Here is a 27467-nt window from a genome sequence, read left to right on the forward strand (position 1 = left end):
ACAGATGAGAGGATCATGGAGGTCTTCCTACCATTCAACATTAAAATTTATCAGGAGTGCTGCAGACCCAATGCAGAATCCCACCCACCCATCCAGCACCCTCTTTGACTTTCTACCATCAGTCGGTAGACTATGATGCATAAAAACGAGAATGGACGGGATGGGAAACAGTTTCTTCCCCAAGGCCATTAGGCTTCTGAACTCCCTGCCGCAACATATTTGAAGTGTCACTTGTTAATCTGTTCCGTACCTTACAATATTTAATATTAATACACTTTTGTTCATTATTTATGTGTAATTCATCTGCAGGTTTTATCCTTACCTTCATAAGTTTACGTGTGTTATGTGTACTACTGTGCTTTACAACCTGTTTCGAAGAAACATCTTATTTCTATATATGTTATATAATTATATATGTTATATGCATGCAAATAGTTAAGTGACAATAAACTTGACTTGACTAACTTAGGGTATAATCAGGGACTTGAATAGCTATGCTAAAGCTTCCTCCTCCTTAGGCTGTAGTCTTCTATAATATAATATTCTTAAAATTATTTTATTTTACTTGAACATTTTAAAATAAGGACCCACTGGGATTACATAAGCACCCATTTCCAGAACACTGCCAGTCACATCTTGACAATTAGATTATTTGTCTATCGTCACTATTTTGAAAGCCCTGCTGTTCAATTCATTTCTTAAGTGGTTCAAGAAGGCAGTTCAACAGCACTCCAAGGACGAACGGGGACACGCAGTAAATTTTAGATCTGACGGTGTTCCTGTTCTGTTCCTGATTTAAAAAATGGCTTTAAGATTCCTTGTCTTCTTAGCTAAGATATTAATAAATGACTTTTGAAACAAAGCAAGCATCTTAGACCACATCATTCCAGGAGCTGTTAATATGTTGACAGATAGGGGTTTCTCAGGAAAACACTTTTTTAACATTGTTGTATTCTACAGCTTCGTGCAGCATCCATTTCTTTACTGGTGCTCTGGTGTTGCAGCTAATACTCTAATTGCTGGATGAACTGACCCTGCAATCTTTCATTCTCTTGACGATCCAATCTTCCAAACCCATGGCTTCTAAGCCCATTCACTGCTGAGCTCCACAATCTTCAAGATTCACGTTTATTTATCACATGTACATCAAAACAAGCAGTGGAATGCACTTCCTTGATTGCTCGCCCCAATTCTTAGTGTAATCCTCAGTTTGTAACTTCTACCGGCTCAAGGCATTAGCACCAAAATCTTTCCCACCATCCATCTCACCACAATGTGGATATCCCACCGTGCAAAATCTCATTTCAGGGAGGTAGCACTCCCCCGCCCTCCCCAACCCTATATCCTCCCCCCCCCCCCACCGGTCGACCTCCAAGGGTGTATGTAATACTTTGTTTAGTGATTCTGCCTAATCTGTAAACCAAGTTGGGTACATTAAAATATGTACTTATATTATATTATATTATCATGGAGTCATTTTTTTTTATTGCATTATAACTTTAAGCAAGTCTACAGGGAGTTTGGCCTCATCACGTAGGATGTCAATGGAGTAGCTCCTTAGCAGCTAGCCAGCTAGTTTAAATAACGTTAGCTATGCTAATGAATGGATGACACCTGTTAAACTCACCTCAACGTGTCTTTTACATTTTAACCCACCATGGGCAATAGAAAAGTCACTGTTGCAAACAGTGCAGCGAGCAACACTGTCATTATTTTTGAGGCGGACTGTAAAGCCTGCCCACAGAGAAAACTGATAGGTCTACTTAGCACGAAGAGAGACCAATCAGGATGCTCCCTCTCGCTCTCGCTCTTCCTCTTCCTCTCCCTCTCCAAAAAATCGATTTCCGGGATATTGTATATAACTTGCAGGCATCAGGGAGCCGTTATCAATATGTGGGAGATTCCCAGAGCTTCCGGGAGAGGTGGGATGTCTGACAATGTTCTGATAGCACACCCTGAAAACAACCGAAGGTTCCAGTACTTCTGCACAGGCCCAACTCCAACCACTAACCTGATTTATCCCAAGCCCAATCTTAGGCTGAAAGTGCCCTGCAATAAAGGTGTGCCTGTTACAAAAGAGATGATTGCGTTGGAGGGTCTGAGAATCAATGTTCAATCAGGGGCCCCAGGTGGACCTCTTGACTTTTAGGTCAGAAAATCGGCGAGTTATGGAGTGAACACTGGCAGACTGCACTTGGAGGACAATATGATCACAGATGGGGACTATGCCCAGAAATCACTGGCTTTTATCCAAGCAACTTACTCACAGCAAACAAAATAATAGAATGACAGGAAAAGCATTAATTACATTGCTGAGTTAAGCAGAGTCTACTCAATCATACCGTATTTACTCTGCTTCAAAAGAATTGCAAATATGGGAACCAAAACTGTGTGTGATTCATTTTTCACAAAACAATCTCTTGTCACTAGGTTTGCTGTGAATTAGTAATTAGATTCCACACACATTACGTACTTGGAACAATTTATATATGTAAATTTGGTTAACGAAGTTGCACATTTAAATAATTATTTTACTCCTTATCTTTAATTAGTTGTCTCAATTTTTGGGAAAGTCAGTCAGTTATTGGTCAAGGTTTTGTGTCACAATGACAAGGATTGTGGATGCTTAAATCATTATAGCCTGACACGAAGTGTTATTAAGAATATAAGCATTGTACAATTCAATATGCTACAAGCTAGAGAGTGAAATAAAATCAGTCCAAAGGCAGAGTAGATTGGTATAATTGGATCTGTGCACATAAAGTAGTAATGCATAAAAGAGCATTAACATTACATCGATTCTACTTACCTAATCTGACCATGTTTCTATATCAACTGGCATCAATGACTGCTACAGCATTAACTTACTGAGAATTAACTGGAAAATAGTATGGTCTTGTTTTGTACTGAAAGAATTATTAAAATATAATAGACAGATTAACTGAACTTTTGTGCAACAAATCCTACTGATGTACTTAATGCATTACATCACACCACACTTAAGGGACCAATGAAAAATGCTGATTGAAAAAAAAACCTGGAACTTGCCTTTTTATGAAGTTGTCCATTCGTGGGGAAGCTGGGCAGACAGCCATGCTGGTTGTATGGAAGCTCTACCTTCTGAGTGGGAGAAAAAGCTACTGCATAAAAACTGCCTTACATATTTCATTTTTTGTTCACCTAACTGGGCAAATCATCTTCTGCCCAATCCATAATGCTGAGATGAGATTTGGAGTAAATATAGGCAAACCAGAATATGCAGGAGCAAATAGAACATGGGATTATTTAGTGTGATAATTATATTAAAATCTTCAGAATGTGTGTTGCCTTTTTAATACCCTCTTCACTTTACTGGTGATTGTTGAATCAGTAAATTGGATATTTCTAAAAATACTTGGCTCCACAGACAGACTGATGACGTGGAAGGTTAATTCTGGCATCAGACACAATGCTCAGGCTGTGCAATGGCCAAAAGGTAGAAGGTGCCCACAGAGCAATTTCTTCCACCACCTGTCTTCAAACGTCTTTGCCCTGTTCTCTACACCAGCCTTCTTATATAATAGAATAAATAATAGGTAGCTGGGCCCAGATCCAATCAGTCTGCCAGCATATTGTAATATCTCATTACGTTGTTGGAGGCCTTTCCTGTCAATGGTGTTGCCCTTCAGGTGAAATAATAAACCAAGGTCATCAGGGAGTTTATTGAAATAATAATTTGGAATTCTGTTCTCCTCTGGGATGTAATTTAGAACCAGACCAGACTGACAGAATTAAACTTTCCAATGATGACTGCTCACTGCCCTAAGTTAAATCAATATGGTCAATCTCAACCTGCTCTCAGTGTGAGTAAGTTTATAATCCCAACCTGCCCATAATTTTGCACAAATTAGGCTTTGTTACTCGGAGACAGCATTGTGATTCGTGACACTAGATGATAATGCTGTAGTGTAGTAAATTGTATTGCTTGGTTACATGATAGTTATTGAATATTAATGGAGCTTCGAACAAGTTCAGGTTTGTGCATGTGCAGAAATTCCAAATTTGCTGTTACTTACATAGGAAATATTTTCAGTTCTGTACAGAGTTATTCACAAAATCCACTGTTCTAATGTTTATTAAAAATAAATCCAGCAATGTATAAAATATCATGAAAAGTTTACATAGTAAGAGAGAATGGGTAATAATGTCCCATTTGGAATAGTAATAGGAGCAGGGAACAGAATTTAGAAATGAAGGGTTATACATATTTGAGAGATAAAAGTACAGAGCTAAGTGCATCACAAACATGAGAAAATCTGCGGAGGCTGGAAATCTAAGCAACACTCACAAAATGCTGGAGGAACTCAGCAGGCCAGGCAGCATCTATGGAAAAGAGTATAGTCGACGTTTCATCAGGACTGGAAAAAGATGAGGAGTCAGAGTAAGGAAGTGGGTGGAGGAGAGGCAGAAACTCAAGGTGATAGGCAAAACTGAAGGTGGGGTAAGGCTAAAGTAAAGAGCTGGGAAGTTGATTGGTGAAAGAGATACAGGGCTGGAGGAGGGGGAATGGGATAGGAGAAGACAGAAGGACATGGAAGAAAGAAAAGGGGGAGGGGAACCAGAGGGAGGGAGGTGATAGGCTGGTAAGGAGATAAGGTGAGAAGGAAATGGGAATGGGGAAGGGGGTGGTAGGAGCTAAGTGTGCGAATGTTTTGTGGCTGTCAGACCATTACAGTGGTGGAAAAAAGAGTCATTCATGGCTTCCCAAATTGAATAATATGGGTAGTGAAGCAAAATAACTCAGGAAGGGACGGAGGATTAGACCTGAATAAACTGGAGATAGCATGGTCTTGAAGATTGAATACTCCATTTCTGTGCTATAATGATACTAAGTTTGCAGCAAAAGCCTGATGTGTAACAAATTCAAAGAAATGTCACAGATGTGAAAATCTATTGATCACATAAAATTTATTAAAACTGGCAAAAGGTTTATTTATGTACCAGGTGACATTTTCTTTGGAGGGAGTTTTACCACTGTAAAGGTTGAATGCTAGAAATCTGAGACATTTCCTATGAAATTAAAATTGTAATACCTCTTTTCAAAAGATGAATTTTGGTTGAGTTTTCCAATGTGAAATTTAGTCAACCAGTGTTTGTATTGTTTTTATTGAAGTCACAGTTTCAAACATCGGTAATGCAATGACTGAAAAGATACTTGGATAGGTTTGAAAAGATATATGTTGATAATTAAATAACAGATTTCAGATATGAACATGCATTTATTGTGTTCAAATTTTTCAAATAATTTAGTGAATAATTAGTGAAATAATTACCTGCAAGTTGAACAAAATAACTCAGTGCTCAAGGACAAAGTTCAACTCAGATATTAACATTAAATTAAATATATTTTGCTTTTCAAGTTCAACAAAGAAAAATACCTGCTAGAGAAAGAAAGTATAGTGGATAGTTGGGCCATTGTTTACTTGGGACAATTCTTAAAAACAAAAACTAATTGAGGCCATTGCTCGGATTCCCTCTGCTTAGTTGGGATATTATGCCATTTAATTGCGACAGGAGACTATTACCGAAAATGGTTTTAACTAGCCTCAGATGGTGCACTTGTTTGATCATTAGATGTCACTTCGTGCTTAGAATGAATAGTTTTTAAATAGAGGCAGTTGCACGTATTTGTGTTCAAAAAGCAGCGATTTTTGTCACTGATAGTTGGTGAGAAATAAACAGTAAGACAATTCCGAACTGTTTTCCTCACTGCAGTTTCAAACATTCCGGTAGTGAAAATTGAATGATTTCACAATTTCATGGGGAATTTGAAGCAATTTCACAACTTTGTGAGGAATTTGAAGGATTTGACAATCATGTTAAATGTTACAATGAAAATGAGGATGTACTCGTCAATAGCTCTGTATGGCGGCAGTCCATTATCTGCGCTGATTTTGTTCTTTGCATGCACTGGATGAATTACTATTAGGAATTAATACACAGTTTTATAGTACTGTAGTACTACAGGCACTATTCAATTTTGTTCTGTATTTCATTTAAAAACATAATTTGTTACTCAGTTTGTCTTTTTTTATACCTTTTAACTATTTCCATGAAACTTTGGCTAATTGGGGCAGCTGTTTAATTGAGGCAAAATGCACTGGTCCTGAGGTGTCCCAATTAACCAGAATTGTCCGTACTTAAAAATGCCATTTTATGCTACATGTGCTTTGGGTTTGGTGGCATCTACCATACATTCAAATTGAAGTTGCAGTGATTACATTGGTGGACTTACTCTGAAATAAAAAAACTTAAGGAGGTGTACAATTAATTACAAACCAAGATTCTGGGCTCCACCTGTTGTTCAGTCAATTAATCCCATGAACAGTCAAACTATATGGACACTTTACAATTCATTTGCTGAGGTAAGTAAACTAATTTTAGCCAGGACAATATTAGTCCAGTGAACCTTCACTTCTTCTGTGATAAATAGATTCTTTTTTAAGCAAGGTGGCCAAAATTACACACTATACTTCAGGTGTAGTCTCACTAAGGATCTGTTTATTGTAAAAAGACATCCTCGCCCCTCTATTTAGTGAAATATCCATCAAAGTTATTCCAGTCAGCTGGATTGTTCAATCAAGAGAATCAAATGTGTTTGTTCATTCCATCCTTCCACCTGAATCATGGTTCTACAGTCTGGCACCAGATATGATATTTTCAGCCAGAAAGTAATTATGGGTTTAATCTTGAGGCAATTTAAATTGGAGCATTGTCAAATCTTGGGAAACAAGGAACTCCTGAATCTGAGCTAGCTGAATTACAAACCTTGATAAGAGGCATTTTACAACAAAATTCTCCTGAGTTTCCACTTGATTAAAAAAAAAGGACTACTAACAGTGGATTAATCAAGGAAATGGCAAATGCCACAGTGAACTGCCTTTCAATCAAAAGTAAGTCAGGCTGTCTGAAAAATCTAACTGAGTGAGATTATTTCCCCAGTGCTCTACTGCCTGATTACAAGGTTTTTTCCCAGAAAATGTTCTGATTTGCTAATCGGAAAGCCGACACTTTTCTTAAGATGATTTAGTTATTAATTCTAGACAACCACCATTAGATGAGAAAATCTTTCTAAGCCCAAATGGGTTATTTCTTGACAAGAAATAAATACCACTCAATGAGGAAAATGTCTATTTTACTTAAGCTCTTTCTATCAGACAACTCAATGTACTCGAAAACCACAAGGTTACTGTGGCTTTTGGTCTCCTAGGACTGGCTTCTAATCTGCAGTTGGTCCATTATACGTCAGAACAGAACAGACAATCAGACTTCAGCAGATCTGAATTACACATGGGCGCAGATAAAGAATATTCTACAGGAGCATGGATAATGGTGCATCTTACAGTTTATATGAATGCATCCGTGTCTTTGAGAACTGACTGTATTTTGTACATTTGTGTGTCATACACTGTTATCTGTTTAGAGTTAAATGTTTTCAATGAAAAGTGATTTTAACTTTATTAGTAGATGTGTGAACAATGGGGGCTGCAGGTTCCAACAATTTCTAGCTTTAAAATGCATCTAACAGAGCATCATGTGTTGAAAATGGCTTACAGCAGACAAAAGCCAAATACAAGGACTGTTATAAACAGAGGGGTTTCTGGAGATGCTGGAACTCTAATAGCATAACTGTTTACAAAATTGTTGAAAACACTAATCTTAGCATTATTTGTGCTTGTCCATCATGAAGGCTCAGCAGGTTGGCATTCAGGAGGAGGTAGTATATTGGATTAGACACTGCCTTCATTGGAGAAGTGGTCGTAGATGGTTGACTCTTTGACTGGAGGTCTGTGTCTCATGGTGTGCCACAAAGGTTGGTGCTGGGTGCATTGGTGTTTGTCATCTATATCAACAGTCTGATAAACTGGTAAATTGGTAAAATGGATCAATAAATTTGTGTTTAACACCACGATTTAGGGGTGCAGTGGACAGCTAGGAAGGCTATCAAAGCTTGCAGTGGAATGTGGACTAGCTGGAAAAATGGGCTGAAAAATGGTGGATGGAATTTAATACTGGCAAGAATGAGGTGTTGCACTTTGGGAGGACAAACCCTGGTAGGACTTACATGGTAAGTGGTAGGGCACTGAGGAGTAGAGTAGAATAAAGGGCTCCTGGAGTGCAAATACATAATTCCTTGAAAGTGGTGTTACAGGTAGATAGGGTCATAAAGAAAGCATACTGCACATTGGTCATCATAAATCAAATTACTGAGTACAGGAGTTGGGATGTTATGTTGAACTTGTATGAGACGTTGCTGAGGCCCAATTTGGAGTATTGTGTGCAATTCTGGTCACCTATCTACAGGAAAGATATAAGCAAGGTTGAAAGTGTGCAGAGAAAATTCACAAGGATGCTGCTGGGTCTTGAGAACTGAGTTATAGAGAAAAATTGAATAGTTTAGGACTTTATTCCCTAGATTATAGGAGAATGAGGGGATATTTGATAGAGATATAAAACATTATGATGAGTATAGATAGGGTAAATGCAAGCTGGCTTTTTCCACTGACGTTGGGTGAAACTATAACTTGAGGTCATGGGTTAAGGGTGAAAGGTGAAATGTTTAAGAGGAACAGGATGGAGAAACACTTCACTCAGAGGGTGGTGAGAGGGAAGAATGAGCTGCTAGTGGATGTGTAGGATGCAGGTTCGATTTCAGCTTTTAAGGGTAATTTCAATAGGTACATGGATGGCTATGGAAGACATTGGTCTGGGTGCATGTCGATGAAGCTAGGTAGGTTAGTAGTTTGGCATGGACAAGATGGGCCGAATGGCCTGTGTCTATGACTCTATGATCCTGACCTCACTTTAGCTGATCAGTCAAATCCACCACTGCTCTCTGTGGGCTCTTATCCCAAGTACTTGTACAAGTTTTTCTTGATGAAAGCTTCAATTAACTTAAGTGAAAGTGATGTTAAAATGAATAATATAATTTTCAGCTCTTCCACCCTTCCCTTTTAAAGCAATATTGACATTTGCAATTTTCTAATCCAGAGACAATTCCCAAAATCCCACTATTTACTTTAACTGATATTGAAATTAATTAGTTTGTACTCCTGTTTTTAATTTTTATTTAGCATTGATATCATTATTTTCCAAAATGGAGAAAAATTTTAAAAATATGTATTTTAAACAATAATGGCTTTTTTAATGGAATATAATCTCAGCTGCAGCTGGCTTTGTTAGAGATAAGTTCATTAGCATCAATCCTCTTGATAAAAGATGACATTGAACAATTTTAAAGAACAGAAAGTTAACTCCTGTGACCCTTCTTTTATCCCACAACTAATATCTCCAAAAAGAATGTCGACAGACCTGCTGAGTTTTGTGCATGTTGCTCTGGATTTCCAGCATCTGCAGGATCTCTTGTGTTTGTGATTATTACTTCGCTGTTTGTGGGGCATTGCCACCCAGAAACTCATTCCTGGATTACCAGTGTTACAGTTGTGACTGTACCTTCAGCTATTTCTTGGCTGTAAGGCAGCGAGCTGTGCTATTATCTTCTGCCAGTACCATTGTGCCTGTAACTAGAAGCTTCATGGTTTTAGTAGTGGACACAAGATAAAGAAGATGTCAAGTTTGACACCTGTTTGGTTTTCCCCAAAGGCAGAGACTTCCTACGTTGTCTGTGCAGCAATGATAAAATGACAAAAATATATTCCATATCTTAAAGGTTCTTTGTTTGAAGCAGTCCATCAGTTCCAGTTGTTCAAAAAGGCACTACTGAGATAACATTATCCTGATCAACTGTGCTCAGCATATCCAGAGATAGCATTAGTCAAAGTAACTCTTTGAGGAAATTTATTGACAGGCTTTAATTAAAGTACAAACATATAATGTTGGCAATATTATATGTTTGTGCTTTATGTATCCATAAATACCTAACTCAGTCCACTGGAATTTTTTACTTGAGGGATGAATAGACAATGGAACTTTCTGCTAACTCTTGATTTTGAATATCAATGGCTTGATTACAATGCTATTCCAACAAGGTAACTGTATCATCTTAAAAGTATAACCTCTTGTATCTACAGTAAGTCTTTTATCATTTACACCTCTATCAAATCTCATTTCATCCTCTTCCGCTCCAACTGGTGTCTTCGGACACCTGAGTCAGGGAAAACTTTCACCCTGCATTCACCCTTTTGGCCTTTGTAAAATGTTGTGTATTTCAGCGAGATCACCTCCCACTCTTCTAAGCTCTATGTATTCAGTCTAATCTACTCAATCTGTGTTCAAAACGGAAATACACCTTCTCTGGAAGCAGTCTAATGAACCTTTACTCTGTTCCCTCTCTTGGAATGACGTTCTCTCTTTTAAATAAGGCACCAGATCCTGAAAGGAGAGTTTCCAGGATTTTGATTAATAAGAGTGTCAAAGGTTATGAGGAAAAGGCAGGAGAACGGGGTTGAGAGGGGAAATAAATCAGCCATGATCAAATGGTGGAGCAAAATTGATGGGCTAAATAGCCTAATTCTGCTCCTATGTCTTGTTGTCTTATAATCAATGTGAGGAATGGTGATCATTACCCCTGCAAGACTTCCAAAGGTGATGGCAAGTTAGTGGATGCAGACTACCACATCTTTGGATTCTGAATATGGAAGCAATCACTGATAGTTATTATTAATCTTACTTGTCTGAAGTAAACAATTCATCTTTAACTAGGAAGGAAGTCCAACAGTGTATACTTACAATGTAAACAAGCACAATGTCCTTCGAACTGAACTGTTTCGAATATCTAACTGGTCATGGTTGATTACCTAGCCATCAGCACTCTTGCTTCTCAACATTTCTGTCATTTCTCTCTACATGTGACTTTCCAAAAGAAAAACCTTACCAGGGGTCTGGCCCAAGGAAAGGTCTTGCATCACATGGTTTCTATAAATACTAAGTAGAATTGTGCCACCCAAAAAGCTGAAGGGCAGGAAGAATATATATTGACCAGAGTTGAGTGATTGATAGTAGTAAAGCTCCCATACAACGATCAGTTTATCTGCCAGAGAAAAAAACAATTCTTCTTTGCACATTATAATTGAAACTATCAGCAATTGTTCCATTTCTTTATTGAAGCTGAATGTCAAGGTGCGACTAGTATTTGTGAACATATAACCATTTGACCTATATGACTTTGTTGCTTTCTAACATGAGCAAAGATAGATAAGTGTTAAACTTGCACAAAATATATTGAACCATTCTTGTCTTTCTGAAGCACAGTTCATTAAAATAAAAAGCACAGAATGACTTCACCAATATATGTTAATGAACAAAAATATCAGAGTGTTAATAGCATTTAAAAATTGCTAAATATGAAATGATATGATTTACTCATCCATTTATTTTAAATGACCATAAGACCATAAGATACAGGAGAAGAATTAGACCATTTGATTCATCTAGTGTGCTCTGCCGTTTCAGCATGGCTGATCCAAAGAGTTGGCCTCCAGAGCCACCTGTGACAATGAATTCTATAGATTAACCACTCTCTGGCTAAAGAAATTCCTCCTCATCTTTGTTCTAAAAGGATATCTCTCTATTTTGAGGCTGTGTCTTCTGGTCTTAGACTCTTCCATCATAGGAAACATCCTCTCCACATCCACTCTGTCGAGGACTTTCAACATTTGCTAGGTTTCAATAAGGTCACCCCTCATTCTTCTGAATTCCAGTGAGTACAGGCCCAGAGCATTCAAATGCTCCTCATATGACAAGTCTTGCAATCACCTTCAATCTCTAACTTCTATTTAGTGAGAGTCTTCCTAATGTATTTCTTTAATTCTATATAGTATCACCTCTATTCACATGATGAGGACCCACTGAAACTCTTGCCCTGTCTAACCATGCTGCTGGATGGCCATTCTCTACAATGGTATGGACAACAAATGACCACAATTAATGACTGTAAGCAACTTAATATCTGGAAGGTTATGTGCTGTCTTTCATCTGCTCCTTTTATTCCTTCCCAGTGGAGTGGTGCTCCTGTGTGAAGCTGGTGGGGAGATAATTGCGTGGAGAGAACCTACTTAGGTCCATCAGTGTGGAAGACAAATTCACGGTCACAGAGATGGTCAGTGCATGGTGTGTTTAGAATGCCGAGACCAACTGACAAAAATAATTAAATGAAAAAACAAATTGATTATTATTAACACTTCTTTATATCTTCTGTACTCATGACATTCTCTGTTCTAGCAATGGTTGTCACCCAAGTTACCCTGGTGTCCACTGGATACCCTGGTGGGAGGGTTGACTTATAGAGTGGATATAAAATATGATGCTTCTGCATTGATGAATGTTCTCAATCGAATTGTCAACCCTAACATTGTCCTTTAAGAGCTATTCACTCCCCTTTCCTCCTTGTAACTTAGGACTAACTTGATTTCTGTCCTTCCCAGTTCTGACCAAGAGTCTTTGACCTGTAACATTATTTCTGATTCTCTTTACTCAGATGCAACTGAATTGTTGAGTTTTTCCAGTATTTCTTGTTTTTTTACCTTTCTCCAGTTTCTTATGTGAGGTTTCATACATGGAGGCCAAAAGGTGAAAGGTCAAAGTGCTGTAAAGATTAAAGATTGGCTTTATTTGTCATATGTACATCGAAACGTGCAGTGAGATGTATTATTTTGCATCAACGACGGACACAGTCTGAGGACTGTGCTGGGGACTGCCTGCAAGTATCATTAAGTCAACACCAATGCAGACTCATATTTTGAATCGGCGCATGATGTGTGTTTTAAGTTCCATTAGATACTGAAGATGGCTGAAACATTGAGAAGCCTCAGGGCAGCTGAAAGGATGTCACCTGCAGTGGGTTAGGCATTGATGTTTGACTCTGAGGTATCAGACACCATATATACAAGAGACAGAGGTCAGAGCCGTCACCTCATAAGGACCAATGTCACTGGCTCGTTTCTGGGGAGTAGTCACCTCTTGTAATATACACTTTATTTCAGTTCAAACACGAGGAAATCTGCAGATGCTGGAAATTCAAACACCACACACAGAATGCTGGTGGACCACAGCAGGCCAGGCAGCATCTATAAGGAGAAGCACCGTTGAAGTTTCGGGCCCAGACCCTTCGTCAAGACTCAACATTTCAGGACTCAACCCTCCTGACAAAGGGTCTTGGCCTGAAACGTTGACAGTGCTTCTCCTTATAGATGCTGCCTGGCCTGCTGTGTTCCACCAGCATTTTGTGTGTGTTGTCTTTATTTCAGTTCTGTAGGTTCCACTGACACAGAAATATGTTCAAGTGTTCCATCTTATCAAGGGAAAAGTTGAAACTGGAATCAGCAAGGCCAGAGAATTACCTCTTTCCTGGAGTACCTTCCAATATTGTTCTGAATACACTTGCAGCAGTGTGTTGGTTTGGGCAAGTTTGTCCTTTCAGGGCCAGAGCCTTGACATCAATTAGCATAGGAATGTGTTGGCAGATGCAAGGTATTTAGCCACTAATCACCAGAACCTGCACATTAGCAGATTAAAGGCAACACTGGGCATGCAAAGTGCACTTCAACATTTTCAACAAGGTGGTGGTTGAATAATGATACTGACCTGCAACGACATAAGTAGGTCTGTTAAATCACAATGCTGGCTTACTTTTCCTATTTAGAATCACTCTCATTTTGATGCGTATTATTCCACTACTTATCAAAAGATAAAACATTTTGAAAACTCTGTGTGTATATATAAAATGTTATTTTCTGGGGTTAGTATGCCACAGAACTTTTCTTCAAAAGTAGTGAATAACCATTGTCACAAAGCATTTCTAAATATTTTGCAGGTCTTAACATGCGCCTGGGTATTTGGTAGGAAGTCGAGCAGAGATGAAGATAACTGATCTGCAGATAAGATGAGATGGGGAAAGAGAAAGAGAAAATAAGAATCTTAGTTTGGAGTCTTATTCAAATGGTGAAGATCAAAAGCAACATTGTTTTGTTAACTGCAGCTTCCAATTCAGAACCAGGTGTGCTGAACAGATCATAAACCCGAGAAAGTCCATGGATGCTGGAAATCCAAAGCAACATGCTGGAGAAGCTCAGCAGATGTAGAGCAACCATTTTAATGGAAAACAATTCAGACAGGAAAAAAGACCAAGACCGTAGTGAAGGCATAGGTTTTTATCACATGCAAACTCCTTACAGACAGCAGCAGGAATTGAACCTATTTTGCTGGTACTGTAATAGTTGACCACTGTGCCATTTTTGAAAGAGGAAATGTTAAATAGATTATTTAGAGAGTGAACACCCAACAATAACTACAAGTGTTCATGGTAATAACAAAAGCAGAAGTATAAATAAACAAAAAGTGAGAAGCATTGTAACTATTGTCTTGAATATTCCAGCCATCTCCAAACCAGTCACCATTAAACGGAGCTCATCCTGTCTTAATTATCATCTGTTATGGAATTTACACCAAGCCTGTTTGACTGTCATTTTGCTAGATCATTGGCACCTGATCTAGCAAAACCTTCGTTCTAAAGTTCTCACCCTGGATTTCAAATTGCTTCATGACCTGACTTTTGCTGAAACAAAAAAGCAAACTCTTGGATGAGCTCGGCAGGCCGAACTGCAGCTGTGGTTGGGAAAGGAATTGTTGATGTTTTAGTCATGACTGGGCATCAGAACTAGGAACAGAGAAGTAAGATGGCTAGAAAGTCATCAGAAGGCGGAGTAAGATGGGCTTCTAGGCGATAGGTAGATAGAGTATGGGTAAAAGATGATAGGGAGATGGAGGAGGGGTAGAGATGGGTGGAAGAGGTAAAAGAATTATATGTTGAAGCATCTGCTTCTGGCTAATCACCAGAAACTGTGCTTTAACCAATTAAAAGCTCCATCGAGTAAACAAAGTGCTTTATGGCTTCTCTCTAACTCTGCCAGCCTGGCAGGCCTGACATTTCTGTATTCTAGCTTCCTGGATATCCTCCATTTGATCCACCCAATCACTGTGTTGTGCTGTCAGCTGATTGGCCTCTGGAATTCTATTCCTAAATCCTTACATTTCATCATCTCCTATTATAACTCCTTAAGATTGAATTCATTTTCCAACATTTGATTTCTACCTTTGAATCTCCTTAAGTCAAACTTCCTTTATAACAAGTACCTTGGGTTGATTTATTGCACATATGGTAATTGTTGGTTTCATAGAGAGATGATGCCAGGGATTTGAAAACCATGAGGAGCAAAATAGCATTTGAAGGGGATAGAGTTAAGGGGATAAATGTGAAGGAAATAATCTTCCACCTATCCTGAGCAATATAGACAAAGCAGAATGACAGGTAGAAATGTGGAGGCATTGACAAGCCGGTGCTGTTTAAGAAATAGTAAGGGGCTTATCAGTGGAAAGAATTCTGGGCAGATGTTGCATATCACAATATACTGAAGGAGCTTCCAATGGCATTAATCTTAACTTTACAGATATTTTTAGATGCGAAACTAAGTCCAAAAATGGGTGACTAATATTAATAGTGGTTCATGAAAATAATAAAGAAGCAGATTATAGGCCAGTTGGTTTTATCACAGCTGGGATAACGTTAATGAATGAAAAATGTGGTGAGCACGTAGTTGAATTTCCATTAACACTCTCAGTCGGCAAAACTTCACAGTATAATCTTGGCATCAAATGATCCCTCGAGTCCATTGTTGGAATAAACTCAACTCAACTCAACATCATTTGCCATATACCTATACACGTACAGTGGATTATGGTTAACTGGGTCACGTTAGGATCAGTACATTTTGGCCCAATTAGTCAAAGTTTCATAGAAATAGTTTAAAAGGTATAAAAAAGACAAACTACCCTTCAACTGAGTAACAAATTACACTGGGCAGTAAATTTTTTTTGCACGTGTTGCTTCCTCATAAGTGTTTTGTGGATATGTTGGGCTGCTTGAATCTGAATAGAAAAGTAATCAGACTACTTGTATCACATGGAATTTGGAGAAACAAGAAATTACCTTTTATTGAATATGATGTGCTTAATTGCATAATGATGCTAACGCTTTGCAATAGTTCAACTAAGCAAAAAATGTTTTGTTGATGATTTTCTTTTGTACCCAGAGTCTGAGACTTCTCACTTAAATATCCAATAATCAGCCAGCAATGATGCTTTCCACTTGCCCTAATGCCATTTCTCCACGACTGCAATGTCCTGGTGAAGCCTTTCACCATGCTCATCACTGACAGTGCCAAGATTTGCAGTGAAGAAGTCTAAATGGGAATGCAGAAAATAAATCTTCAGCGACATGTTACACTTCATAGTTTTGTATGCTTGAAGCAAGTTGTCAACCAGCTGCAAGTATTCCGGTGCACTGTAGTTGCCAAGAAAATTTTCAACAATATCCTTGAATGCATTCCATGCAATTTTCTCCACTCCCACTAGAAGTTCTTTGAATTGCCTATCATCGGTGACCTGTTTGATTTGGGGATCAATTAAAAAAGCCTTTCTTAACCTTGGCTTCAGTTATTCTAGGAAAATTCACTCTCAAATATTGAAATCTTTCACGGACATTTTTGTTCTTGATGACAGAAGACTCCATCCTTGCAGTCTTGAGCCCAGCAATTCTGCTTTTGTCTTTGACAAACCCAAGTCTTTGACCAGGTTATTTAACAAATATTGAGTTATCAGATGAGTCTCACTCAACATAAAGGGTTCAAAATCTATATCAGTATCAGTGTCATTTGCCATTCCTGGCTCATGCATCATGGCATCTATGCCTGGTTCCTCCAGACACCATGTCTCTGGTGGCTCTGGGACTGGAAGACTATCGTCATGCAGCACAGGTCTCATAGCTGAAGGGAGATTGGGCTATTGAATGGATTTCTTGTATACAGCAGAGAAAACAAACAAACTGGTCAGACAGAAGTAGCAGTCTGTCACGTGATCCTTCTGCTCTCGCCATATCATTGGGACAGCGAACAGCACTGACTTACGAGTACCTCTGAGCCAAGCTCTTAAATCAACAGAGCATGCTGTGCAGCAACTGAGGGGAGCCCAGGCTTTGTCTTGGTTGACAATTTTACACCCCAAGCAGAACTCATAGGCTTTCCTAATAAGAGGAATCATACTCTATCTTTGAGATTTAAATGTATACTTGCCACAAATATAACAGAAATTATCATTTCTATTGAAACATTGACAAGACATTTTGCTATCACAAGTACTCCTGAAGTTACAATAACTTTATAACGAGTACACAGTGCCAGTGGTGTAGTGGCATCAGTGCTGGACTTTGGGGCAAGACACACGCACACTCTATGCTATGTGCGTAGAGCACGCACATCCACCTTACATGCCCAAGATAGAAAACTTTTCAGGTTACCTTGTGCCCACATTTTAATTGACTTTAAATAACCAATACAGGTGAGTTTTTTTTAAAAATGGTGCATGATAAATGCATAAATACATAAATACCATCGTGTATTTACAATGTAAGAAGTGATCTAAAGTGCAATAAAATTAGTAACGCAGAAAGAAAAGAGAGCCAATCAGGTATTGGAATTTACAAACGGCAGATCACATTTGATTAATCAAGTTGAAGTTTTTGAGGAATTCACAAAGTGTATAAATGCAAAAGTATTGATTTTGCAGATCTTCAGAATGGATTTTACAGAAACCCATATTGGAGACCTAATAGAAATTAAGGCACATTATAGTAAACAGATGGGAATCAGTGTCAAGGATAAATTATTTAAAAAGTTTGAAAACTTCCAATTTTGCTAATAGGTCTGTGGATTATTGAGAACTTACTGTATTTTTATTAGAAGGAAAATGCATTACAGTACATGCAATACATTAAAATACATGAAATGTACTGCCTGTAAGAATAAAGCCTTCATATTAGCTGAAAACCCCTTGGTGATACTCAGAAATGAATTAAGTAGTTTCAATCTCGTCCCTGATTTATTTTAATGCAGCATCTACTTTAACGGACAAATTATTTTTCATTAGGTCAATAAGTGAACAGATTAATAAGTGACAACAAGTATGGATTTGTACAAGGAAAATTGCATTTGAACTGATACAATCAGATTGATTTTGTGTACATTGCCTTGCAGGAAACCATTGAAGAAATACTCAGCCCAGAAATGTTTTCAAATAATGTAGCATTTTACAATGTTGTGAAATTAAATGTTGGCTCTATCCAGGGTGAGCTCCTGAAGTACCTATTTCCATGTCATTATTGGAGAATTTGACAGGGTGCTTCCTGCAATGATTCATGCTTGGGCCTCTGACACCATCTCTGCTTTAGTCAAACTTATTATGACACAGTATCATTGCACATGCAGCATTATTCTTGGTGCTTTGTGGAGAAACTTAGCAAATTTTCCCTGATGCCATTCATCATTGGGTACTCGCAGCGACTGCTGCTGTTTGCCAACCTCAGATGCACAAACAAATTTTGCAGAAGAGGACATGCCGGGCAAATTCTGAGCACACTTACTTTGTGTGCACACAGGAGCCAAACCACACATTAACCACCCTCGAAGGATCAGATTATGTTCATTCAAATGTTTTAGATCAGCAGCTTAGTTCTCTAGTTCCCTATCCTGACTTAGGAGCTGTCTCTGTGGAGTTTCCTCTAGGTGCTCCAGCTTCCTCCCAGAAACGTTGAGCAGCAGGTTAATTGGCCACTATAGGTCAGTGGAAAAATGTAAGCAGAGTTGAGGAGATGAGAGAATAGAAAATGAGATTAATATCGGAGTACTATAAATGGGTGGGCGATAGTCATTGCGGATTCTGTGGGCTGAAGGACTTGCTTCTGTGCTAAAACTCATTGTAATCGACACTGAGTGGCCACTTGTTAAGCACAGGAGTATACCTAATGAAGTGGCCCCATGAGTGTTACCTGGTGTGGCCTTCTACTGCTATACTCCACCCACTTCAAGGTCTGACATGTTGTGCATTCAGAGACGCTCTTCTACACATCACAGGTGCAACATGTGGTTATTCGAATTACTGTTGTTTTCCTGTTAGGTTAAACCTGTCTGGCCATTCTCCTCTAAACTCTCTCATTAACGAGGCATTTCCCCCCCATAAAACTGCCACTCACTGGATTTTATTTTTGTTTTTCACATCATTCTCTGTAAACTCTAGAGACTGTTGGGCATGAAAATCCCAGGAGATCAACCTTTTCTGAGATACTTAAACCACCCCATCTGACACCAACAATAATTCCACGGTCAAAATCACATTGATCACATTTCTTCCCCATTCTGATGTTTGGTCTGAACAACAACTGAACCTCTTGACCATGCCTGCATACTTCTATGCATTTTGTTGCTGCCATGTAATTGACTGATTATACCTAATAAAGTAGCCACAGAATGTATATTAAATTCCTTTCTACAGTGTACACACACATATCTCTGATTAATATCTTTTTTTATATAGTGCTCAATTTAATTCCGTTAATGCACAAGAAATTGGATGTTGCAACAGAGTATGAAAAGTTAGTGCCCTATTGGATTTGAGTAGAGTTATTATATGAATTATAAAGGAACGAAATATTGAGGCTGTTACCTTTATTTAAACAGGTTGGCTTCTAGTGATGTAAATTTATGATGCCCTTGTGTCCCTTAATTCTCATTTTCAGAAGGTTAAGACAATGAAATATTAATCAGTTTCCTTCCACTTAAACCAAGCTAAGGTTTTATCTTGTCCCATGAGATGATTGTTTTCCAAATACATTTCTGTAACTTTGGAAACATTAAATGGTTCAAAAATTACAGAAGCATTACTTTTACAAACCTCATTTTGAGTTACTTATTCTTTTGCAGGAAATCTCAATTGTTTAGCTGATAATTTTCTGTTTTCTATGATGAAAGTCAAATGTCAAATCTAATTAAACCTTTTTGAGTTAATGTAAAAGTGGAATGGGTTTGCCACGCTGCCATATTCTGTTCTGTACACCATTATTTCCAGTTCTGCTGCTAGGGGAAAGTAGTTGCACCATTATATCCTTGTCCTGTGTAGGATCTATTGACAGAAACATCAGGCAAAGTGGTCAGAATGAGCATTTATAACCGTATTGGCGATGACAGCGGCTCAACAGAATGTTTTATATCTTCTGCAAACCACCACGCTCACACTCAACTGCGAGCCCTCTGTGACTGAGTGCGAAGAGAAATCCTGACCTCCCCCGTCGCAGGCCAGTCCTGAGGTGAAGACTGTCCAAATGCTGATTTAATGCCTGATTTAAGCTGCAGCTCTGGACCTTAAGTAATTTATAAATTATGACAGGTCAATTGTGCCAATAAGTAACACTCCAGAAAAGCAATATGGCCTAGAAGTTATTCTATCCAGGAAACACATGCTGATTTGGTGGTCTGTGGCAAGCTTACAAATCTTTCATTTATTATTTACCACCAACTTCCATGTCACGCCAGGCCAAAAGCAGTCAGTTATGCCATCTACATTCTGTGCATTGAAAACCTTTTATCAAATGCTCAAACAGGGCAAAAAAAGGAAAAGTTAAGTTGCAAGTCTAGATCTGGGACACTGTTGGTCCTGGAGAAAGAAGGCCTGTTCTTTTTTTTTCTTTTTTTCTTTTTTTTTAAATTAGTTTTTCAAAACATTTTACAAAATTAAAAACCCCAAATCCCAGTGGGGAGCATTAATACAGTGCAAGATTAAGCATACAATAACAATATGCTACAAACGAAGAGAATTTAACAAAAAAGCACCTAAATTAAAGACAAGTGAGCTTACTGTCCTCCCCAATCCCCACAACACAAGAAAAAAAACAACAACAACTCCAGACCAACCACCACACAATATAGAGAGTATAAGTCCAGACAGTCAAACTCCCAGACTGTGAATACACTTAGTAACAGAGGATAATAATGCCTACTACCAGAAAACAAAAGGGAGCTGAAAGCAAGATACCGAAAAGAAGAAAAAAAAAGAAAAAAAAACCCTAGTCAAGAGGAAGGTTATGAAAGTACTCGATAAAAGGTCCCCAGACCTTATGGAACTTTAGATCCGAATTAAGAACTGAATAATGAATTTTTTCGAGGTCCAAGCAGGCCATAATGTTGTTAAGCCATTGCGAATGAGTGGGCGGGGCAACATCTCTCCATCTGAGGAGGATCAAGCGTCTCGCCAGGAGAGAGGCAAAGGATAGTATTCGGCATTTGGTCGGACCCAGACATAAATCTGTCTCGCCCCAAAAACCGAACAGAGCAATTAAGGGGTTAGGTTCTAGGTGCTGATTCAGAATACCCGATAATGTAGTGAAGACATCTTTCCAGAATTTCTCCAAGCTAGGACAGAACCAGTACATGTGGATGAGAGAGGCCACGCCCCTCTTGCATTTATCACAGAGCGGACTAATGCCAGGGCAGAATCGAGATAGTTTAGATTTAGACATATGGGCTCTGTGAACAATCTTAAACTGTAAGAGGCAATGGCGAGCACAAAGGGAGGTTGAGTTAACCGATTTGAGAACTGAGTCCCAGCTCTCCTCGGATAAGGAGATATTTAAATCCTGCTCCCAGGCCATTTTAATTTTATCCACAGGGGCCCGTCGTAAGGCTGCTAGTTTATCTCGGATAATTGAAATTAAACCTTTGCCTAGTGGATTAATGGAAAGAAATAGGTCCATAGCATTTTTCGCAGGCATTTCAGGAAAGTTAGGAATTAAAGGAGCAGTAAAGTGTCGGATTTGGAGATATCTGAAAAAGTGAGCATTAGGCAGGTTGAACTTAACAGAGAGCTGCTGAAAAGAAGCGAAGCGATTATCAATGAAGAGATCTTCAAAATGTCTAATGCCCTTCCTGTACCAAACATGGAATGCTGAATCATACGTAGTAGGTAAAAAAAGGTGATTATGTGCGACAGGGCTAGAAACGGAAAACCCCTGGAAACCATAGCATTTCCTGAACTGAGCCCATATACGCAAAGTGTGTCTAACCAGAGGATTAGCTATTGATCTGGGCAGACTGCTAGGGAGTGCAGAGCCAAGAAGTGCAGATATAGATAATTCTTTAGTGGAGCTCAACTCCATTGCCACCCAGTTAGGGCACTCGGGTTGACCGTGGAAGAAAGACCAGAAGGCAGCACAACGTATATTAGCTGCCCAGTAATATAAGCGAAAGTTAGGTAAAGCCATGCCACCCTCTTTTTTAGATTTTTGGAGGTGGATTTTATTAATTCTAGAGCGCTTATTCTGCAACAGATATGACAAAATAATAGAGTCTAAGGAATCAAAAAAAGATTTAGGAATAAAAATTGGGATAGATTGAAATAAGTATAAAAATTTGGGGAGAACATACATTTTAACAACATTAATACGACCTACCAAGGATATAGATAGAGGTGACCATTGTACCAGACTCTGTTTTATAGCATATGAAAGATTGACAAAGTTTTCACGAAAGAGATCTTTAAACTTCCTTGTGACTGTAATTCCAAGATAAGTAAATTGATTATGGACTACTTTAAAAGGGAGATCACAAAATATTAGTTCCTGTGGTTCTTTATAAATTGGGAAAAGTTCACTCTTATGTAAGTTGAGTTTATAGCCAGAGATCTGGCTAAACTGGTCAAGAAGTGAAAACATTAGAGGTAAGGATGTAGACGGATTTGAGAGAAAGAGTAATAAGTCATCAGCATAGAGAGAAACTTTATGCTCAACACCCCCTCTCCAAATCCCGGTCAATTCAGGACAATTTCGAAATGCTATTGCCAGAGGTTCTATAGCCAAATCAAAGAGAAAGGGACTTAAGGGGCATCCCTGACAGGTGCCACGTTTGAGATTAAATACTTGGGTTTTCTGAAAATTAGTTAGAACAGAAGCAGTAGGACACAGGTACAGCAATTGGATCCAAGAGATGAAACTTTGGCCGAGGTCAAATTTTTCTAAGACTGCAAAAAGGTAGTTCCACTCTATACGGTCAAATGCTTTCTCCGCATCAAGGGAGATAACACATTCAGGAGTCCCAGTTGGAACTGAGTATAAGATATTAAATAGACGCCGAATGTTAAAAAAAGGGAGACGCTTTTTAATAAAGCCTGTTTGGTCATCAGAGATAATGGAGGGAATAACGGTTTCTAATCTATGAGCCAACACTTTAGCTAAGATCTTTACATCAACATTGAGCAGAGAGATCGGCCTGTACGAGGAACACTCTGTTGGGTCTTTGCCCTTTTTTAAAAGAAGAATAATAGATGCCTCATTGAAAGAGGGTGGCAATTTGCCGAAATTAAACGAGTCAGATAATACTGAAAGTAACTGAGGAGAGAGAAGTGAGGAGAATGATTTATAAAATTCCACAGGGAACCCATCAGGTCCAGGAGATTTCCCTGAGGACAGTGCAGAAATTGCAAAAGATATTTCTTCTGGTGATATAGGCGCATTGAGTTTGGCTTTGAAATCAGATGAAAGTGAGGGGATATTCAGATTCTGTAAAAATTGATTCACAGAGATATTGTCATTCAGGGATTCAGAGGAATAAAGCCGAGAATAAAACATTTTAAATGCGTCATTAATTTCTAAATGATCCGATGTAAAGTCTCCGTTCTCCTTCTGGATCTTTGTAATATGTTGTTTGGCTTTGGAACGCCTCAGCTGATTGGCTAGGAATTTACCAGACTTATCCCCATGAATGTAAAAGCGGCTCTTGCTTTCGAGAAGTTGGCATTCGACAGGTTGAGTGGACAGAAGGTTAAATTTAGTTTGGAGTTCAACGCACTTCTTGTATAATTCAGGGTTCTTAGTTTGGGCATATATTTGATCCAAATCTTTAATCTGGTTAATGAGGTCTGCTCGATCTGCATGGGATCTTCTATTGAGATTTGCTGTGTAAGAGATTATTTGACCCCTCAGATATGCTTTCATGGCATCCCAGACAATCTGGGATGGAAGGCCTGTTCTTGATGTGCCTTAAAGAGGTCCCTGAAGAAGAGTTACAAAGTTCAGAAATTTGTCGTCTTTGTAATTACTCTGGGATCAGTTAGTCAATTGCAAAAATCCAGTACCAATATCCTCGAGTGGAGAAGACTAGAATTTCTTCACTGTTGTTAATTGTAGTGGACCTGAGGTCAGATTAGGAACTGTAGGTAACGTTAGTGGGAGCTGTCAGATTACCTCTGAGGTGATGATTGAGAAGGGCTTCTCTGTGCAAGGCCTTCTGCATTGATTTTCCTGCAGTGGGAGATTGTTCCTGTCAGTATTTAGGGGCCAGACTAATGGAAATGACAGTGTGGATTAGGTGATGACTGGTGCAGTGTTCAGCACCTGTCATCGAGACAAACATTATTGCAGAATCCTGCTTGGATCATGATGCAGTCTTGTACGTGCAACTGCTCCTGTTGTCATGTTCAATGAACCATTCCTTAAATTGCTGAGTTGCTCATAAAGTTGGGTTCTCGTAATGGATTTCTTCATTTCTTTTAGAATTGTTTTGTAAGTTTTGGAAGTCCTTTGGTTTCAGTGCACTTCAATGATCTTTCCCTGAAGCATCTGAACGTTTCTGTAAACTGGTGCATTCTTTCCCCATTACAGTGCCATGAAATACCTGAACCTGCCCAAAAAGTAGATTTGCAGATTTGCTACTCTCCATAAGCTTTATTTTGCAATGTTCAAATTCACTCTTTTCCAATCACATTTTTTTTCATGTTGGGCGGAATGAGAATACATAATTGTTGTAGGAGTTTAATTCATAAGAATACTTGCCTTAACATTTGTTCATATTTGTATTTAATACCTGATCTACTCTGGTTCTCTGTCTCCTTTTATGGATGGTTGGTTCCTGTGGGTTAGAGTCTAAAATTAGTACTGAGGCTATGATGGTGTTGTATACTGAGCTATAATCACATGACCATCAAATCTGCTTCCAATCTCTTTGCTCTAAGGAGAATAACCCCAGCATCAAAGCATTCTAGTATTTCTTTCCTGCATCTTCCTTAGGAACTGTATATCTTCCCTGGATGTAATACTCTAGTTGTGACTTAATATATTTTATATTATTATCCTAAAATATTTCCCTCATCATCTTCTGATTATGGATTCTATTGCAATGCTCTCCCACAATCTCATTTACTCTGCTCTTCCAGCATTGTATTCCCATTTTGTCTTCTCAATGCCCCAGTGATGGTATAGTAGCAGGTTTCTTCTGTTGGTTTTGCAAGTAGTCATTACAAATGGCAAATTAGAAATCTGCTAACAAACTTAAGAAACCTAGAATCATTTCGTAAGTTTTAAATGACTTTTTACATTTAATGGATTTCAATAATCTTCCCTTAATGAATCTGAATATTTCTGCAACTTGGTACATTATTTCCCTATGATTTTTCCACACTCATCCACCAGCTGCCTCTTTTCCTAACCAATTGATTCCTAATCAGAAGCTCCACATAATGCATTTTCTCCTGTTGCTGAATTATGTCATGTTGTTTACATGAGAAAAATCTTTCTTCTCTCTTTTATTCAAAGGAATAAGATTTATGTGTTGCTTTTCATACTCATCCACTTATTATTATCACTTATTTATTTATCATTGAGGCAGACACATTATTTGTTTCAAGTGTACATTTCTTCCTCGCACTCATGATCAATGTTTAAGTTATGACAGCTAGTAGTTTATTCTCTGCTTTCTATCTTCCTTCTCAAATCCCTGCTCTGCATGCTTCATATCCTTGATTATTAATTTTCAGGAACCAAGTTTAATTCACAAACAACAGATACGGACAAAATCAGAAATTCTTTCCAGCTCTGCTGAGGTTGTCCTGTGACACTAGTGCATATTTCTGAGCCTCGTTAATCTAAATCCTTCCAGTATGTTCCCTTTATTATAGCCTCACAATAGTCTTGTTTTGTTTCCAGCGTAAGTGTACCAACTGCAGTGTATTCTGCAGGTTATGGCTCATTTGTCATTCCATCTTAGATAGCCTTTGTTATGGATGTTTGTCTTTACCTATCATAGATATCAAGATTCAAGAAATTAACTCACTGCATCTATACTGTATTATCTTTTTGAAAAAAAAAGTCCTTAAAGTTTAGTGACTCTTTAAAAATTATTTCACCTCCTTATTGAAAATTAGGGATCTGCCCAAATTATTGCCATCATTCTTCTCAGTACAGTATGCTGATGTGTGAGAGGGTTGCTTCATATTTCTTACCTGGTAAATTCTCAATTTTGGCATCTCATATTTATTGCTTCCGGAAGTCTAGAGCACTTAATACATTTTTCATAGCAAGAAATCATTCTCTAATCCCAATTGGTACTGCAAGGAGAGGTGATCTGCACCTCTTTATTGACATTCTTACTGATCCACCTTCATATTTAGTAACTCAACTTTTTGAATAAATTCAATATTAATATCATAAGAATGATTACCGGTAGTAATGAAGAACCATGAGCTTTTATAAAACATATTAGGTCACAACTAGAGTATTACATCCAGGGAAGATATACAGTTCCTAAGGAAGATGCAGGCAAGAAACACTAGAATGCTTTGATGCTGGGGTTATTCTCCTTAGAGCAAAGAGATTGGAAGCAGATTTGATGGTCATGTGATTATAGCTCAGTATACAACACCATCATAGCCTCAGTACTAATCAACAAGCTCTAAAACCTGGGCCACTGGATACTTGATTTCCTCATCAGGAGACCATGATCAGTGTGGATTGGAAATAACACCTTCTTCCTGCTGACAACCAACACTGGCACATCTCAAGGATGTGTTCTTAGTCCACTGTTCTACACTGTGTAGACCCACGACTGTGTAGTGAGGCATAGCTCAAATACCATCTATAAATTTGTCAATGACACAACTAATGTAGGCAGAATTGCAGATGAAGGTGAGAAGGCATACAGCAGTGAGGTAGATCACCTGGTTGAGTCATGTCACAACAACAACTTTGCAGTCAACATCAGTAAGACCAAGGAATTGATTATGGAGTTCAGGAAGGGGAAGTTGAGAAAACACACACCAGTCCTCACTCAAGGATCAGTGGTGGAAAGGGTGAGCAGTTTCAAGTTCTTGGGTGCTAACATCTCTGAAAATCTATCCTGGGCCCAAAATATTGATGCAATTGCAAAGAAGGCATGACAGTAGCTATATTCAATTAGGAGTTTGAGGAGACTTGGGTATGTCACCTAAGACTCTTGTAAATTCCTACAGATGTACCATGGAGAGAATTATAAACGGTTGCATCAACTTCTGGTATGGAGAGGCCACTGCACAGGATTAGAAAAAGCTGCAGAAGGTTACAAACCAGCCAACTCTATCATGGGCATTAGCTTCATCAGCATCGAGGACATCTTCAAAAGATGATGCCTCAACAAGGTGGTATCCATCATTAAGAACCCCACCACTGAGAACATGCCATCAAGGAGGAGGTACACGAGCCTGAAGACACACACTGAACATTTTAGGAACAGCTATTTAACCTCTGTTATCATATTTCTGAAAGGACCACGAAACTCTACCTCACT

Source organism: Hemitrygon akajei, chromosome 10, assembly GCF_048418815.1.
Source record: "Hemitrygon akajei chromosome 10, sHemAka1.3, whole genome shotgun sequence".
Lineage (NCBI taxonomy): Eukaryota > Metazoa > Chordata > Chondrichthyes > Myliobatiformes > Dasyatidae > Hemitrygon > Hemitrygon akajei.